Here is a 16,323-nt window from a genome sequence, read left to right as displayed (position 1 = left end):
TACCCCCCCTCCCCATTAACACACGCACACGCGTGCACACACACACACACACACACACACACACACACACACACACACACACTCACACACACACACACACACACACACACACACACAGCCGCGGTTGCTGCTCAAACACTGTCCAGCCACTTGGAAATTTCTCTGAACGTGGAGGATATTTTACTGCTGAGGAGCGGGACTGTCGGCTTATGTGCATCTTCTCAGGGCTGCCTTGCTTGAAATGCCCCAGTAGAGGATCTGAAGGTAGGTGAACAACCCTGTAATCGGCTTATTCTGCTGCCCATCTCCCCCGCAGCAGACGAACAGTCTGACAATCTGCCTGACCTTCTCTCCGACCAAAGCGTTATCATAAAACCCGCACGCTGTGTGTGTTTGCGAGCCCAGCGTGAGTGCCTGCCTGCCGGATGGGAGCCTTTCTGTGACCGCTTCACATTTCTGCTCCTCTGGCTTTTTTTGTCTTAATGTATCGCTGCTATCAGCCGAAGTTCAGGGGCTGCCTTGCTCATTTGAATCAACCAAACTTGTGGAGCCTTTTAATTGTCTACTCCTCCAGTGGCACCGGTTTTGGCGACTTTTACAGACCACCAGCCTCTGCAGGGGGTCACCCGGTGAGGATTTATTTTCGCAAAGCTGGTTTTTGTGTGTTTTGTAGTGGGTGTGCAGAGTCATAAAGGCATGGAGAGTTCACGGAGGGGCTGGTAACATTGCCCTGGCCAAGGGAAAACCAGCCTCCGCCATGTTAAGTTACCATCTCATTCAATCTCCCACTCACGCCACATACGATTGTTGTCAACTTTTGTTAAAATAAAAACATCTCGTGAATAAAGCCATGTCTGCCACGCAAATGTAAGGCGGCCACCTGTGCAAAGCGCGTGGCTGCTGTGTTAAAGAAGCAGCTCTTCAAAGGAGAATCCACGGCTTCACCACACGGTTAAACAGTATACAGCCTGCAGGGGAACCTATGTTCATGTGCATGTGGTTGCCACAGTACAATTAAGAGCAGCGTGGGGGAAAACAGTGCGACATGTAGAATAATGTATGGCTTCTCTGCAGCAGCAGCTATCCTTCCAGGTTATATTGCAATTGAATTGTGGGGATGGCTGCCTGTGTCTCCTACGCTGCCACACCCCTTTATAGAAATACAAGGCTTTGATAGTCTACAATTCGCACAAGTTATATTATCATATGCAAGATGTGTTTTTATAGTAATCACTGCAGGGATTCTGCATGATTCTCATGATTCTGCCCTCCTATTTGCCAAGAAATTAATTGAATGATCTCTTGTTTATGGGTCACGTTTGTGCTCAAGGGTCAACACACTCTATAGTAATATTGCAATGAGAGGATGAGTGATGAGTGGCAGATGAATTTTATTAAGGCAGTGCCCTGTGTGGGACTGTGTGTGGGACTGTGAGCAGGATAGGAGGCAGACGGGTCATATGAGATGGGGACAAGATGAAGCAAGACATGCCTGCGATGTTTGATGTGCAAGTGAGTTTCTCTGGCAGTTTAATGGGCAAAAGTAAATCGTCCCCTGAAGCCTCACACACACACTCCATTCCCCTCTCCCCCTCTGGCTGCATAGACCTTGGCTTGTCAGAAAAAGACACATGACCTTATAGGCTGCAGGTGGCTCTAATATGTGTGTGATTCCTGAGCAGCCACTGGTCCCCTCTGACTGTTTCTTTACACATCGTCTAGGTATGTCTAGCACAAGCCCCTGTTGAGATATGTCTGGGTGTAAGGACAGCATGCCTTGTGGGAAAGGTTGGCAGTTATTAGATTTCAAAAAAATCTATAGTTAATAAAGGTGTGAAGAAAATTGCTACGGCAGGAGAATGTCATCCCATCCCCTCAAGTTGCCTGATGTTAAAATCTGTCCTTTCAAAATGGCAGCTCTTGTCTAATCAGCCAGACCCCTGTCACCGCACTGATCAGTTATGCCTCAGTTTCATCTCTGTGAAAATGTCATTTTCTCAAGCCTCATGTTTAACTGTTACGATCTGCTGCTGCTGTTTAGTATGCTGCTCTGTCTCAAGCGACAGTACCAACCGTTTATTTAACTGACCAAACTCTACCTGACTCTGCTGACATTAAAGCAGCAATCAAAAGCCTTTTCATCATATTAGTAACTGCACTGACCTTTTTTGGAAAATGTGTTTATGACTTCATTATGCAAATACTTTGAAACCAATCTTCTCAAAGCAGAGTGATCAACAATTACACTCTTTACTCTGTAGCTGTTCAGTTATTGAGTGCTGAAATCAGTGGCAGGGAAGGAGAAGCAGTGTGAATAATCAGGAAATGATGCATACAATGAAACTGAATGCAAGAATAGAAAAGCTTTAAATCAATATATAAATGACACATAGCCCATAGCCCTCTTGCCCTTTTAAAATATTGCATAAATATACTAAAGCAAACAGTTAACCGATTCCCTAATGTCTTTTGCTTAGTCTACAGCCTTGGGGGACATACTTTCATAGGCCATGTGCTTCTGGCTTGTAAAGACTTTCAAGGCCAATCTCATCCGGCAGTGGACGGGTTACTTATCATTAACACATGGCTAATTTATTGATCTGTTCCTTTGTTCTGTATGAAAACAGACCTTTGCTTTCACCAGGGACCACAGAGAGGAAGTAATAAGCTGCCCATAATGACACTTTAATCTTAAAGAGGCACAAATGTTATGCAAATGCGCTGGGCCACGGGAAGGAAGCCAACACTTTGCTGCTCAGGATCAGCCAGGTAGCTTTGCTGTGTACAGGAAGTGTCAATCAAAGTCCAGTGGTAAAGTCAGTTCATATAAAAAACAGTTTCTCCAAGGGGCTTCAAGGAAACACTATGCTTGGGTACTGCCTTTCGATGCAAAACACTGATTTAATACAGTTGGAACACAGCTGAAATGGAATGGAGAAAGCATGGTTACATTACATTATCAAAAGACTTAACATATTTGTAAGTATCCCCTATTGCTTTTCTGAAACAAAGTGTGCTGTTAGTGCAACAATAACCAGGTGAAGAATCAGTGTCTGCTGCTCTGCTTGGTTCCCAGTGTAGCTCCCAGTTGGTCACCTGGAACTCATTCCTTGTTTTATGTTTTATGTTTTATGGACCTCAGAGCCAGAAACAAATGTTTGGAAGTGGTTGCCAGGTTAGAAACTAGGAATCAACTGCCAAATTGGCAACCAAATGATGAGTGCACAAAGTAATGTTGCCATTATTTGACAGAAGGAGGTTATATGTGATCAAAGGCAATCATTGCAACCTATAACCTGTATGTTTGTTAGGTGTTTTATTGTATTGAGCAGAGTACATTTCAAAAAGCTGATGCAAGGGTGATCACATCTGTAGTGTGGCAGATTTAAGCTGCTCTTGATCTGGAGTTAAACATGAAATGTAATATTGCTGTTGATGAGCTGCTCTACCTAATGTTTCCTCATTGCTACCCCCAACCTTGTATCTCTGATAGTAGAATTTTCCATAGTTTTAATAAAATGCGCCCCTTGGTTTTAGAATGGTATTCCCAGAACGTGGGATAGGTTTTTTCAGGATATTGATGTGTGGTTTTTTGCCTTTTTCCCCACACATTTCCTCACTCTTGGTGATTGGAGTAAAACATGATTACTTGTTAGGAATGTGGTTAATGGTACCAAGGCAGTCAATGTATTTACGTTGTTTAAAAAATGAATTTATTTTCACTTGCTTTCATTGTTGGTTGCGTAGTCCACCTTTCTGCCCTGATTCAACTTGCCTGAAGACACATACTTAAAATGTGAGTTTGATTTGTTGCACTTGTTGCAACAAATGAGTGTCAGTGAAATGTTTCTGTAGCATTAAATACAGTTGATGTTAGTATGGTTATCATGGTTGTTGCCAAATCTACTTGGACTCAAAAGTTAAATTAATACAACTTTAAAGCTTCATACTGCAGTTGAGTGGCAGCGTTTCTATATTACTTAAGTTCAAATTGTATAATGTCTTGTCTATGTTTTTGGAATGCTATGTTGAGGTAATGTGCTTAATGCGTAGAGTCCTGCCGTGTAAAGGCGGGGAAAGGTCTGAATAGAGGCAAAGGAATGTCTGGCCTAGTTCAAGTTAACAATATCAGAGAATTTCACACTTTGTTGTGACCAAGCCAAGGCATGAGTAACCTTTAAACACAAGAGTCAAATCACAAGATTCCATGCAGGGTTTTCTGTGAGAAAAGAGGGGCCCTGTGCTTGGCCCTCCCAAATGTACAGTATCTATTTAGTTTCAGACAGGAAAAACACATTGAATCACTTTCCATGCTGCTTCGACCTCGCCTCAAACTTATGTTAGGAGTAATGGTCATGATTAAAAGCAGGCGGCTGATGGACAAAGCATTCGACAATCACAGTTCTGAGCCAAAAAAATATCTTGTGCAACTGATGCAGCAGCAATAACACAAAAGATACCATCAATTTAAAGCTTAATGAACAGGTTTGAATGGATTGAACTGTATGTCAATATTAATAAGATGATGTCGTTTATGCCCATTAGCATGAAAGCATGAAACCCTTTTTGTTGGTAATGGTTTGATGTTGCAGTATGAATGCTGGTCATTGTTGGATGGATGCAACAGAGGCTGTGTTTTTGGCACATCAACTCTACTTTCTGTTTTCCCACCTCCCACTAAGTTCTGGTATGCCTGCCTCCCACTCACTCCACCATCCCATGTAGCTACATTGCATCACAATTATAAGCCCGTCCAGTGGTTGCCTGTCAGTATCAGGAAGATCTATTTCTGCCTGACTGCCCTTTGCTAATTGATTGGTTTAAAATACTGTGTATGACTCAAGGATAGGACATGTTAGCTGTGTTTTTTTTAAGACTATAATTAAACACAGAGTGTGTTTCATGAGCAGAAATCTGTCTGAGCAGCCAGTGCCCTGCAGAAGTATGGTTATGTGGCTCTGTTTTTTCTGTGATTAAAGTCAGTGGAACCCCAGTCTGGTTTAAAAATACCACATTTTTTGCCATGCTGAGCAATCTGGTGCAACCGGAGCCAGTATGGTTGTCATAGTGACAGGGGATGAGGCCTTACTACTCAGTAGGCATTTTGATTGGAGTTGTTCATCAGAATTGTTGCCTTGGTAGTAGAGCTTGCTAATTTTTATTTTACGATTTCAATAGATTTAGATTGGTCGACCATTTTGAATGTAGTTTTTGTAGCTAATGAAGCTTTTATGGGCTTTTTAAGACTTATGATGATGATCATAGCCTCCGTTTTTACTGCAAAGACTGTCTTTGTTGTTCCAAAATATCCCTGATCACCATTGCAAAACATTATGTTAATTGGTTAAAACATGCATGTTTCAAGAGGACATGAGAGTGATGTCTGTACCCTATGTTGTATCTGTTACATTAACCATCTCAAAAGGTTAGATACAAAACTTGAAAGATCCCTGTGGTGAAATAAGACTTTGTCTTTCCTGTCAGCCTGGATATGAACAACATTTTTTTTCTGAATTGAAATGCCCTTATTACGTTCTCGTGACAACATGTCATGGGATCGGAAACAGCTGGATCTATGTTGACCGATTTCCCTTTCCTACTATTATGCTTAAATTGCATTGATACTTTAAGAAACACTCTCATTTGATAAATGTCACATTTGTAAATGATAAAAAAAACTCTATTGTTTTTCTATTTTCTGTTGTACCATTGTAAAATGTAGGCCTAACTGTAGTTAGTCGTGATCTGTGCTCATTCGTTACATAATTTTAAAGGGAAATCAGCCAGGACATCAAGTTACACAAATATCAACTTCTTGTTGGGCCCAATCCAAGTTCACTTCGAAACTTCAGTTTGAAATCTCAAGAGTTTTGGCCAAAGAAAGCCGACATCTTGACCCCTGGCTGAAAGTGGATCTGCTCTGAAATGTGTTTCAGGTTGCAGCTGAGCACTTCAGCTATTACTGGAGTGTATCTCTGGCAGAAATCCCTGCTGCCATGGTTGCCACCTCGAGCCTCATGCCTCATAGTCACCAGGGCAGAAGTGTAACCTAATCAGGTGTCTGCAGCTCTCAGTACATAAGCACACCGCACTGCAAACAGTGAGTGTAGATTTGCTGTTTTGAAAACCACGTGTAGCAAGCACACCCTCTAAACCCTGTCATTTTCACATTTGACTTGAATTCCCTATTAATACTTACAGTAAATTGCTATGGGTGGTAAAAATAAATGTTCCTTTGGCTTTTTGCCAAAGTAATCAAGAAATACAATAGTTGCCTAAAGGTTACAGAAGCATGTCTATGATTTACAGATTGCTGGTTTGCTTCCCCAGGCAAAGTCAGCGTGTGCAGCTTAAAAGTGATCATGCAACACTTTCTCCACCGCACAAGTGCTCTCTTTTAAATTTCACTCAGTTGACAACTACTTAATGCCAAATGCTACTTGTTGTGGTTATTTTTGGTGTCCTATCTAAAGTGTGTCTGCATGCGTCACTCCCGAGTACTGCAGATGAATCACAAAAAATGAAACGTGTCGAAGTAAACACTATTGCACGTCGGCTTTTTATAGTGTGCAGTCTAACATAATATCTGTGCAGTAGAGAAGAAAATTAGAACTTGGCATTCATACAAGACAGGATATCAATTGGATCTGAAAGTAACATTTTAAAGAAAGGTTTAAGCGCATATAGCTTTGATGATTCCCCCAGTGAAAGCTTAAGCTCTAACCCTATATTTTAAAGGTGCGCACAAGCATGACTGCATCTTAATTTTCCTCCACTTGTTTGAAGACTCTTCAGCACTTGGCTGTCGCATTTGTCATGAACAAGTGGTGTTCTCATTACTCAACGTGTTTGTTTTTTTGCTGACAAATCTCAACATTCGTATCACTCATCAAATTATTTTTGTCCCTGCGATGCTGTGGATTGTGAAAATAATCCCGTGTTGGAATTCCCCAGGAAGTGACTGTGGAGCTGCTCTGAGCTTTGTTGAGCAGTGACTGAACATTCTGGGAGTGCTGGAAATGTACCCCACCCCTTTGCTCCTCCTCAGCCCTCCTGCAGCCTGGGGCATCTATTCTTGGTGTTCCCATAAGGATAAATTCTTCCTACAAATGTTTGGTAGCTAACTTGCATGGGGGACTGACCCCGCTGAATAAGGCCACCCTGTCGGCAGAGGGGCTGAAACAGTCCGAGAGTAGCAGAACAGAAAGGACCGAATATTCTGGATATGTGAGTGTGATGAACTCATTGCTGTTATCTATGGTACTGTATTTGGCACAATATACTGGATACAAATGGCCTACATTCAATTACCAACTAATCATTTATCTCATAAAGAATGTCCAAACAAAACAACAAAGTAACACACCCCAAGAGAAAGTCTAGATGTTTTGTAGTCATTATTTGACTACGTTGTGTTAGCTGATATATATCGGCAGCCAAAATTAGGGGGGAAAGAAAAATAATACTGGATTTTTGTTTAGAACAAATAAATTCCACATCACCCAGCCAAAGAAATGTCTAAATGACATTAGACCGTCTTTGCAGGGCTGACTTTGGAGAGATTTGTGTCTCAACTTGAATACTTCCCATAGTACACCTTCATATAGTACGCTATGTACACTATGTAGCCTGCAGTACGCAAATCAAACATGGCCGTTGTGCACTTTTAACGACCATGACACTTTTAGCTAGCTAAAATTCACATTATTGTTTGCGGTAATAAATCAATAAAGTCTGCCAGATTAACGCTATGGTTTAGTGCAAAACTACAAAATTACATTTGTATAATGTAGCGTTCACCAGACCAACCGCAACTGTTTCTGGTCATTATGCTTCTGCTAAGTAGCCAAGATGGCGGACATCGAAGTTGAGGATTGTCCGGGCTCTCATGGGGAAATGCATTTTGCATGCTCAGTGTTAACGCACTAATGCGCTCAAAATAGCAAGTGTATACAGAAGAACGTGAATTTGTGGCACAGCTGTAGTCTCCAAGCTCAGCCTGAGATAACACAACATAACTCAGGTTATTTTGTGACTGTGAAAACTTTTGTCCAGAGTCACAGAGGATATTGTTTCACTGCTGTTTTCACAGGCTGTTTAGTACTACCCAACTGATAAATGATATAGGCCTACATTATAATGCTTATGAGTTTCTTTAAATGAATCAGTAAGTAAGTTATTCTTTGTAACTGAATACATTTGGCAGGTGATTATTTGCCTGATGAATGTATATGATTAAGTGGAACCATTTCAGTACAAACTATTATTTCTCCGACAGTTCAGTAGGGTTTCAGTGTTTGCTTTAATAATACAAATTTGACAAGAAAGATCTGACAGATGCTTGGTTGTTCTATTGTCTTTTTGCATTATGCTAATGCTTCATGATTTTCTTGTCGTGTTTTATTCAGAGGGGTGAGTATTAAGTTCTCTCTTTTGTCATACAAGCTATCAGTGTACAAAGTACATATTGACAAAATGGCACCATAACACATACTGACACTTGACCACAACCAGTTGAAAAGGCCTCATTTGTCATGTATTATCATGGCCCTTGAACTAATCGTTTTCTCTTTTCACCCACTAAAAGAAAATGTGCTAAGTTAGTCCCCTTTTCTTGATGTGTGACACTTTAAATGTTTTTCTTAGCCATTGTAAGATGCGTTTCACTTTGCGACCCTCTCAAAGATATCCAACTTGGATGGACCAGAAATAGCACTTTAAGTGGCTCTTAATGTATGACATGTTACACAATCACACTGTCAGTGCTCCTTGCCCTTGGCTGAAATCTCACTCTGGAACAGACTCACTTGCTCTCCCCCAGCTCCCTGCAAGCCTCTGATGTTGCTGGAGGTTGCACAGTTTGAATAGAGCTATATAAGGAAAACCATTCTTTGTTTATTAGTTAAGGGAGCGTACATGGGAGTGCTGCCAGGCCTCTCAGAGAAGAACATGGGGACAGAAAGAAGAAGACGAAACAACCCTCAAACTGAGTGTACTCTGCTATGTAGAGCTGTAAACATAGCTTCTTTTTTAAGGCAGTGTTATGAGTGTGCCAGCTGGCTTAAATTACATGTAGAAAGCTTGGTGTTGATCAAGTGGCTGTAAATAGCCTTTATCTGTGCACTGTGCTATGGCCAGTGTGCTAATGCAGCTAGCCTCAAGGATGCAGTGGTTACATTAGCTGGCTACCTTTGACTTGTCTGGTCGACACTGTCAACTTATGAGCATTGGATATTGTTGAGACAATCCACCTGCTGCTGGCTTGACTTGTAGTCAAACAACAAGTGGCACGGTTTGGCCCTAAAAAGTGTCTTAAAGCTGCCAATGAAAAGCAAGAAGGAGGCGAATCCACTGCAAGTTAATCTTAAATAAGGTTGCTGGTTACAGTAATCAATATCGGAAATGATATTCTGTACACAAAGTTGAAATGAAAGGAGGTGGAACTGCTGAGAGTTTCATTTAGTCTACTGTTGCAGAATCATTAGTAGATCGTGGTCGGCCATGTTTTTCTTGATGTCATGCACCTAGAATGCTTTAAGTTTCAAAGTGCAAAAACTCCTGCTCTGGAAGCAGCATCAGCTCCACCCTCTTGTGTTTCTCCTAATTCAATATGGGAGGCATACTGGGATTCAGTTGCTAGCTTTTAATAATCAGCACGGCTGCACAGTTTCAAATGAGATTGTTCACTGAACGCACTTTACATGTCTGCATGCTGTTACAGACTTTACCTTTAACTTGTTGGTAGAAGGTGACGGCCAAAAACCAAGATGAAGATGGCCAAAATGCCAAACCTAATGCTTCAAAAACGGTAGATTTAGGGGTAACGTCAGTGCCATAACACCCATTTCTTGAATAGAGTCTATGGAAGTAAACCTTAAGTAATATATATTTCTTGGTTTTAAGTAATGCCACCTACACGTGATGCTAGCCAATAAAACATTTAACGGTTTAGGTCAAATGTTTTCCTTATGCCTGCTACTTTACATAAATAAGAAAGTGAGTTAATGGAGCCTCTCACTTAAGATAGTTGCTAGGGTGTACGGTTGCATGTTGGTTCTTTCAGGTGCCAGCTGTCTGTGACTGTATAAATGTTGAAGCGGCTAACTGTGTGTAAAGTAATGAACGATAAGTCCTCCTGTGTCTTTAGAGACATGTTTTCAATGGGTTTGATGTGACGGTGAGGAGAACTATTTTTGTGTTCGCTTCTGTTACCATATGGTCTCGACTTATAAGAACTAAAATGAGAACATCTGCCTATTGACGGGATATAATAACTCATTAACAAGGCTTAGGTTTATTACAGTACAGTTGTTGTTTGGTTGGTGGACTCAAGAAGTGTGGGTGGTGCTTATTCATAAGTGGCATACTGGGATTCAGTTGCTAGCTTTTAATAATCAGCACGGCTGCACAGTTTCAAATGAGATTGTTCATTGAATGCACTTTACTTATGTCTGCATGCTGTTACAGACTTTACCTTTAACTTGTTGGTGTTTTATCTTTTTGTAGGATTAATGCAGAGCACGGGATTTGATGCTTCATAAGTACCAGGCCTGTAAGTGCCTATCTTCTAAGGTCGCTTCGGCCCCAGTTTGAATTTAATTGAGATAATCCAACATCAGTCTTTTCTGCTCTGCCAATTTAAAATAAAATTGTTTATATTAATCTTCTAAGATTCAAATTGGGTTGCAGTGTTTCATATCGACGTCTCTATGGGGAGCTTGTTCTCCAGCTGGCAACGAGACAAATACTGCATTGTCAGATTCCTCTCTTTAGGAGGACTCAGGCTTTTTTGTGTTTTGGACCCGGGGTAGAATGCCAGCCTTGTCCTCATTTGGGTTACTTATCTCAGTGGTGCAGTGCACACCCTCAGGGAAATAACTTTCCATCCCTCACCTCCTGAACAACACAACTGAATGATGTTTCTTCTTTTGAAGACATACTTTTCTGTCTTAAGTTTAAGTCTGACATCTCAATTTGCTGCAACATGATCTGTGTTTGTAAGGCTGACAGGCAAACACCAGGTGGGACATTCATTGCTGGCCACTATTCAGGGAATGATCATGCAGTGCTGCTGATTTTGAATTGGCAGCATGCTTTAGTAGGATGATGGATTTAAATGCCATTTACAAGTAGCAGATGGGAAATGGGACTTTAGTTTTTGATCTACTTTCCCTCATGTTAAGTGCAGCTTGTTCCCTGATTGGAGATCTGATAACTGTGCTGCCTAGCATTTTACTTTCATGCAGCTGTGGGAGCAGGTGACCACTCCTGAGCAACCTGGTATCCAAATGCGCTTTTGGACTGCCAAGCATTCCACAACTTTCCTCGAGCACTTGAGGGTGTTTTAAAGTGGACTACAATGTGATGAAGCAGACACACTTGTTTTCTGTTTATTTTTAGGGATTGGCATGTTGTATTTATAAGTGTTAATAGGCAGGTGGACGTATTACCCTAATTTGCTTTCTCGCTGAGAGTTAAATGAGACGATTGAGGCTCTCTTATCTTCATTACCGTCTTTAATAGTCTTTGAATCACTATTTGCTTGCCAAAGGAATTGCCTTTTGAACGAAACCCACCAGATAAGACTCAAAGTTCCCCTTAGCTCATCGTTTTGGTTTGTATGATGGGAGAGTGTATACAAACCTTAAACATAGAGCATATCAGTCATACACTATTGTTTATTGTAAAGAAAACGAATTGAACAGCGTTTTTGCCATTTATTTATCATAAAACCCCTCCCTTTAATATAATTATTCAAATGTAATGTTGTCATCGTTACTAGCCGTGCTCCTTCCCTTCTGTCCCTGCCTTTGGTGCGATTGTGGTATTCCTGCTGTAAGATAAGCTGTCGTGGAATCAGCCCCAGTCTGCTGCCCCAGCAGAAAAACAGTAGCAGTTGTCTCCCACCTCCCACATCTACTCCAACCACCCCCCCCCCCCCAAATCTCAGCTTAACCAGTTCCAACTATCTAATTCACTTGTTTTTTTTCTGCTTCCCGAATCTCTCCCTCTCTCACACCTATCTCTCTTTCACCACCTGCAATTTCTCTCCTCAACCCCCGAGGCTAGCAAGCATGTCAACACCTCGGCTGCAACCTAGTCACAGGGATGAAATGACACAGGTTGGCATGCTGTGGGTTGTAAATCAGGCCACACACATCTGGTAAATGGATGAAGGGTGGTGTATTGATGGACAGAATATTTACACTACCTGCTCAAATTGTTGAATTATGTTCATTGCGTCCGTCCGGGTATCTTCTCATACATGATTTGTGACGACTGGAAATAGATCAGCTGGCCTTAATTTAGCTGTTGAGTTTTGTAGGAGGCAAGTTAGTTTGTATGGAGCTTTTCGTGTGTGTGTGTGTGTGTGTGTGTGTGTGTGTGTGTGTGTGTGTGTGTGTGTGTGTGTGTGTGTGTGTGTGTGTGTGTGTGTGTGTGTGTGTGTGTGTGTGTGTGTGTGTGTGTGTGTGTGTGTGTGTGTGTGTGTGTGTGTGTGTGTGTGTGTGTGTGTGTGTGTGTGTGTGTGTGTGTGTGTGTGTGTGTGTGTGTGTGTGTGTGTGTGTGTGTGTGTGTGTGTGTGTGTGTGTGTGTGTGTGTGTGCGCGCATTCTTGAGCATGTGTGCCTGCCATTGCCATTCGACCCTCCAAACAATTCAAAGTATGTAATGTGTGCAAGGTGAATGGGGAGCGGCTCCTGCCTGCTCCTAACAATAGAACTGACAAACTCGGAGGCCAAGCTTTCACTTTGCAGATGGCATGAAAAAAAAAAGGGCTTGGAGTCGCTGGATTGTTCACCCACAATAGGCTGCCGAAGCCCTGTAGGGCAGTTCCCCTCCTGTGTCAGGTTCTTCTCCACTGTCCCTGATTCTTTGCACAGCCACCAGCCGGATTTTTTGTCAGTTCTGCTGCCTGATGTTTGGCTTACCTGCCTGGAGTTGTTATGCCGTCTTATTTGCCTTGGAAAAATGCAATTGACTATTCAAAAGTGTTTGGAGAGTGTAACACTTAGAAAGACACTCATCCATGAAAAACAGCTTCGACTGCAAACACTTCTGATGGAAAAGCTAAGGAATGGAAGAGAAGTGCTTATGCTAATTCAAATGTATGTCAATCCGTGTAGCTGTTGACTAAATTGGGTTTTGGAGGCTTCGAGGCAGACAGTTAAAGGTCTGCTCACAGTTGTCCGTCCAATGAGCGGATTAGAGCACTGCCATATCTCTGCGGCTGAGATGCAGAAGAAGATTAGGGTTGGTAGCTCATGAAGAGGGCCGGGCCGTCATAATCTGCAGCACCGCCAGACTGAGACTCTGCCTTTTTAAAATGGGCTTTGATGATTTATTGTGTCTTGTAAATGATGTACTCGGCTCTGAGGCTGCCTATGCCTTTTTTACGACTCGTTTGTTAGGATGAGTTTAAGAGTAAGGACATCAGCAGCTTATGTTATATGCAATTCCACTAAAGGAGGCAGCTTCATGTTTTGGTAAAACGTGAATAGAAAAGTTCTCTCTAAAGTAGGCTGGATTTTCACCTGTTCTGATGCCATGTCTTTTGTAATCAAGTTCAATTTATTTGTTATTGTTGGGTTTAGTATCAGCAGTAGTGGTGTACTTACACATATCTCAGCTGCTCAGCTGATGTAAATGACTGTTTCCTAGCAGGAGTATAGAAGACAACTTCCTGTTATACAGCTCTGATTTCAGATCTAAGATGGTGTTGATGGGGGTTCATGCAAAGTGACCAGGTGGTGTAATAGTATCCATCATGCCATGGCGATGAAAAGTGGGATTTGATTCAAGCTGTCCTGCAATGACACAATAGCTCGGCAGCTGGTGGCCCCACAACCAGGATGGTCAGACGGGAACATTGGGTGAGGTCCGGACCAGGCTCAAGCATTTCAAGGGAATTCCCCATGGAAGCTTTTCACCCATAGACTAGCGCTGGAGAAGAAGTGAAAAATAAATTGATGATTAATGAACAAAACTTTTAGGTAGGAAATTACAATCTTAATGGGAAGTAGATTACAGTCTCAAAATCCTGCTGATGTATCTTATAGAAGGTGCACATTTTAACTATATAAACTCGTTCAATGGTTAATGGGTTGCTTTAATGATCAGTACATTTCAATTCCAAACGCAGTCTTTTTATTACAAATTCATTGTCAGCTAGAGTATGCTTTTGCCACTCTCTATAGAGGCTGTTAAGAGGACGATATGCTGGGCAGACTGTCATTTCAGTTACTGCTACAGAGGAAGAGAACATTGTGAATGCAATTTCCTAGGACCATTACTGCAGAATGTATTCTTCAGAAAGCTATCAATTGAAATGGTATGGGAATTTGTTTAAGGCTGTAAGGAACAGCTCGTATAATCCCCTCATTTCCAATTCTGTGTTGCCTTTTGCTCTCTGTCTTGAAACTCCATTCTCCGTTGCCTCAAATACTCCTGCATTTCAGCACTCCTGGTTTATGCCTATACCAGCCCCTCCTAACCTTAGGGTGTGAAAAAATAAGTTGTGAAGAAATAGAAACATATTTCATACTGAATGTTGGCGTTGCTGTTCTGGGCTTATGTCCCCTGACTGCAGACTGTTCTAGAAAATCTTGATAAATGGCGGTTCTAACCTTTTTAAATTGTCATTTAACTCATCTTCCTCAACAGGACACACAGTAACATGCACACCCAAACAGGGGGCCCTTTCCCAAGCTGACAAAAAAGAAGTGTAAAACAAATGTTAACACATTGTGGCCCCTCTACTCCCACCCCCCCCCCCAACTTGGCTGGAAGGGTTTGATTCTATTCATGGAACTGGGAGTTGGCCTGAAGAGGGCTGAGGGTCTGTGTAATTGAATTAGTAGTTGTACCCCCCCCCCTTTTTTTCTGTGGAAGGGCAGGACTAATCATTGAGAATCTCTGCCCTCCCTAGAGAGGGTTGGAATAGTTGCCTTGTATAGAAGAGGGGTGTGTGTGTGTGTGTGTGTGTGTGGTGTGTGTGTGTGTGTGTGTGTGTGTGTGTGTGTGTGTGTGTGTGTGTGTGTGTGTGTGTGTGTGTGTGTGTGTGTGTGTGTGTGTGTGTGTGTGTGTGTGTGTGTGTGTGTGTGTGTGTGTGTGTGTGTGTGTGTGTGTGTGTGTGTGTGTGTGTGTGTGTGTGTGTGTGTGTGTGTGTGTGTGTGTGTGTGTGTGTGTGTGTGTGTGTGTGTGTGTTGAGGTGTTTGATTTCCAGGGATTGTCTACACCTAGCCCAGATTAAATGATGCACCCGGGCACAGGGCTCCTGACCCCTTAACCTCTGGCGGGGAGGCCACGCAAAGAATATGTGTTGTGTGTGTACTCCCAAATGATGCAAAGCAACAGCTGTTCTCCAGATGTCATCAACTCACCTCCCGAAAAGGGAAGAAAGAACTCATGAAAGAGACTGCAAACCCCAAACAGTTATAGATGAGACTCAGGGAATATTAAGTGTAATGTAGGCTGCTGTTGGCATGTAGGGTAATTGAAAGTACATGTATTCATATAAGATACTTTTCAGAAGGGAGGAACATATGCCTTAATTTAGTAGTTGGTCTAAGTGGGAAAGTTGCCTCTTGCACACGTTTTTTTTCTTACGCTTTATCATTAGTTTATTTTAGTTCCCATCGTTAAAAATCCTACAATTCTTTTATTACTCATTGTGTCATCTGGTTAAGCAAACTGTAGTTTTCATATTTTATCGGTGACTCTCTTCTTTGCAAAAGGCTTCCTTATCTTATCTATTCCTCATCTGAGCTCAAAAATACAATGTATGAAAAACTAACTGCATGGATTGATGCCTTGGAAGACGTTTCCATTCCTTTTGCCTCAGTTGGCATTCCGTATTTATCAAACCAAACATGAAAACATCATCGATATTCCCTGTTTTCCGGGTCATTGAAGGACTACTCTTTGATTTCCTTTCTGGAAAATCACACACATTCCTAATGCAGGATGGTTTCATTGCTGCAGGACTGTGTTCCCCGCAGTCTGCATTTCTGTTGTAAATATATTGCTTACTTATATACACACACACACACACACACACACACACACACACACACACACACACACACACACACACACACACACACACACACACACACACAGCGAGAGCAGATGGTTTGTGTTTATGGAGTTTATAAGAATTGTTATTGGGAGCGGCGCACTGCTGGGCTCTGCTGAAGAGTGGGGTGGGATGACATAAGTGGAGTTCTAGCTCCAGCTTCATAAAGTTACATTATCTGCTCCATGCAGGTAGTTGGAAAAATGAAAAAAAACTAATTGGTTAATAATTGTAGTATATGTATTTTTT

At 41.9% G+C, this 16,323-nt stretch overlaps 1 protein-coding gene across 1 annotated transcript in view; it reads left to right on the top strand.

The window, feature by feature from the left end:
• The first annotated feature begins 434 nt into the window (after window positions 1-434).
• Window positions 435-16,323, top strand: part of tln2a (talin 2a) — an 81,555-nt gene continuing 65,666 nt past the window's right edge. The window contains 1 exon segment of the mRNA XM_063882016.1: window positions 435-629. The gene's annotated coding sequence lies outside the window, so the exon portion shown is untranslated.

This window comes from Eleginops maclovinus, chromosome 4, assembly GCF_036324505.1.
Source record: "Eleginops maclovinus isolate JMC-PN-2008 ecotype Puerto Natales chromosome 4, JC_Emac_rtc_rv5, whole genome shotgun sequence".
In the NCBI taxonomy this organism is placed as follows: domain Eukaryota; kingdom Metazoa; phylum Chordata; class Actinopteri; order Perciformes; family Eleginopidae; genus Eleginops; species Eleginops maclovinus.
Note: the sequence above shows the minus strand (reverse complement) of the source record. Positions and strands in the feature narration are given on the sequence as shown.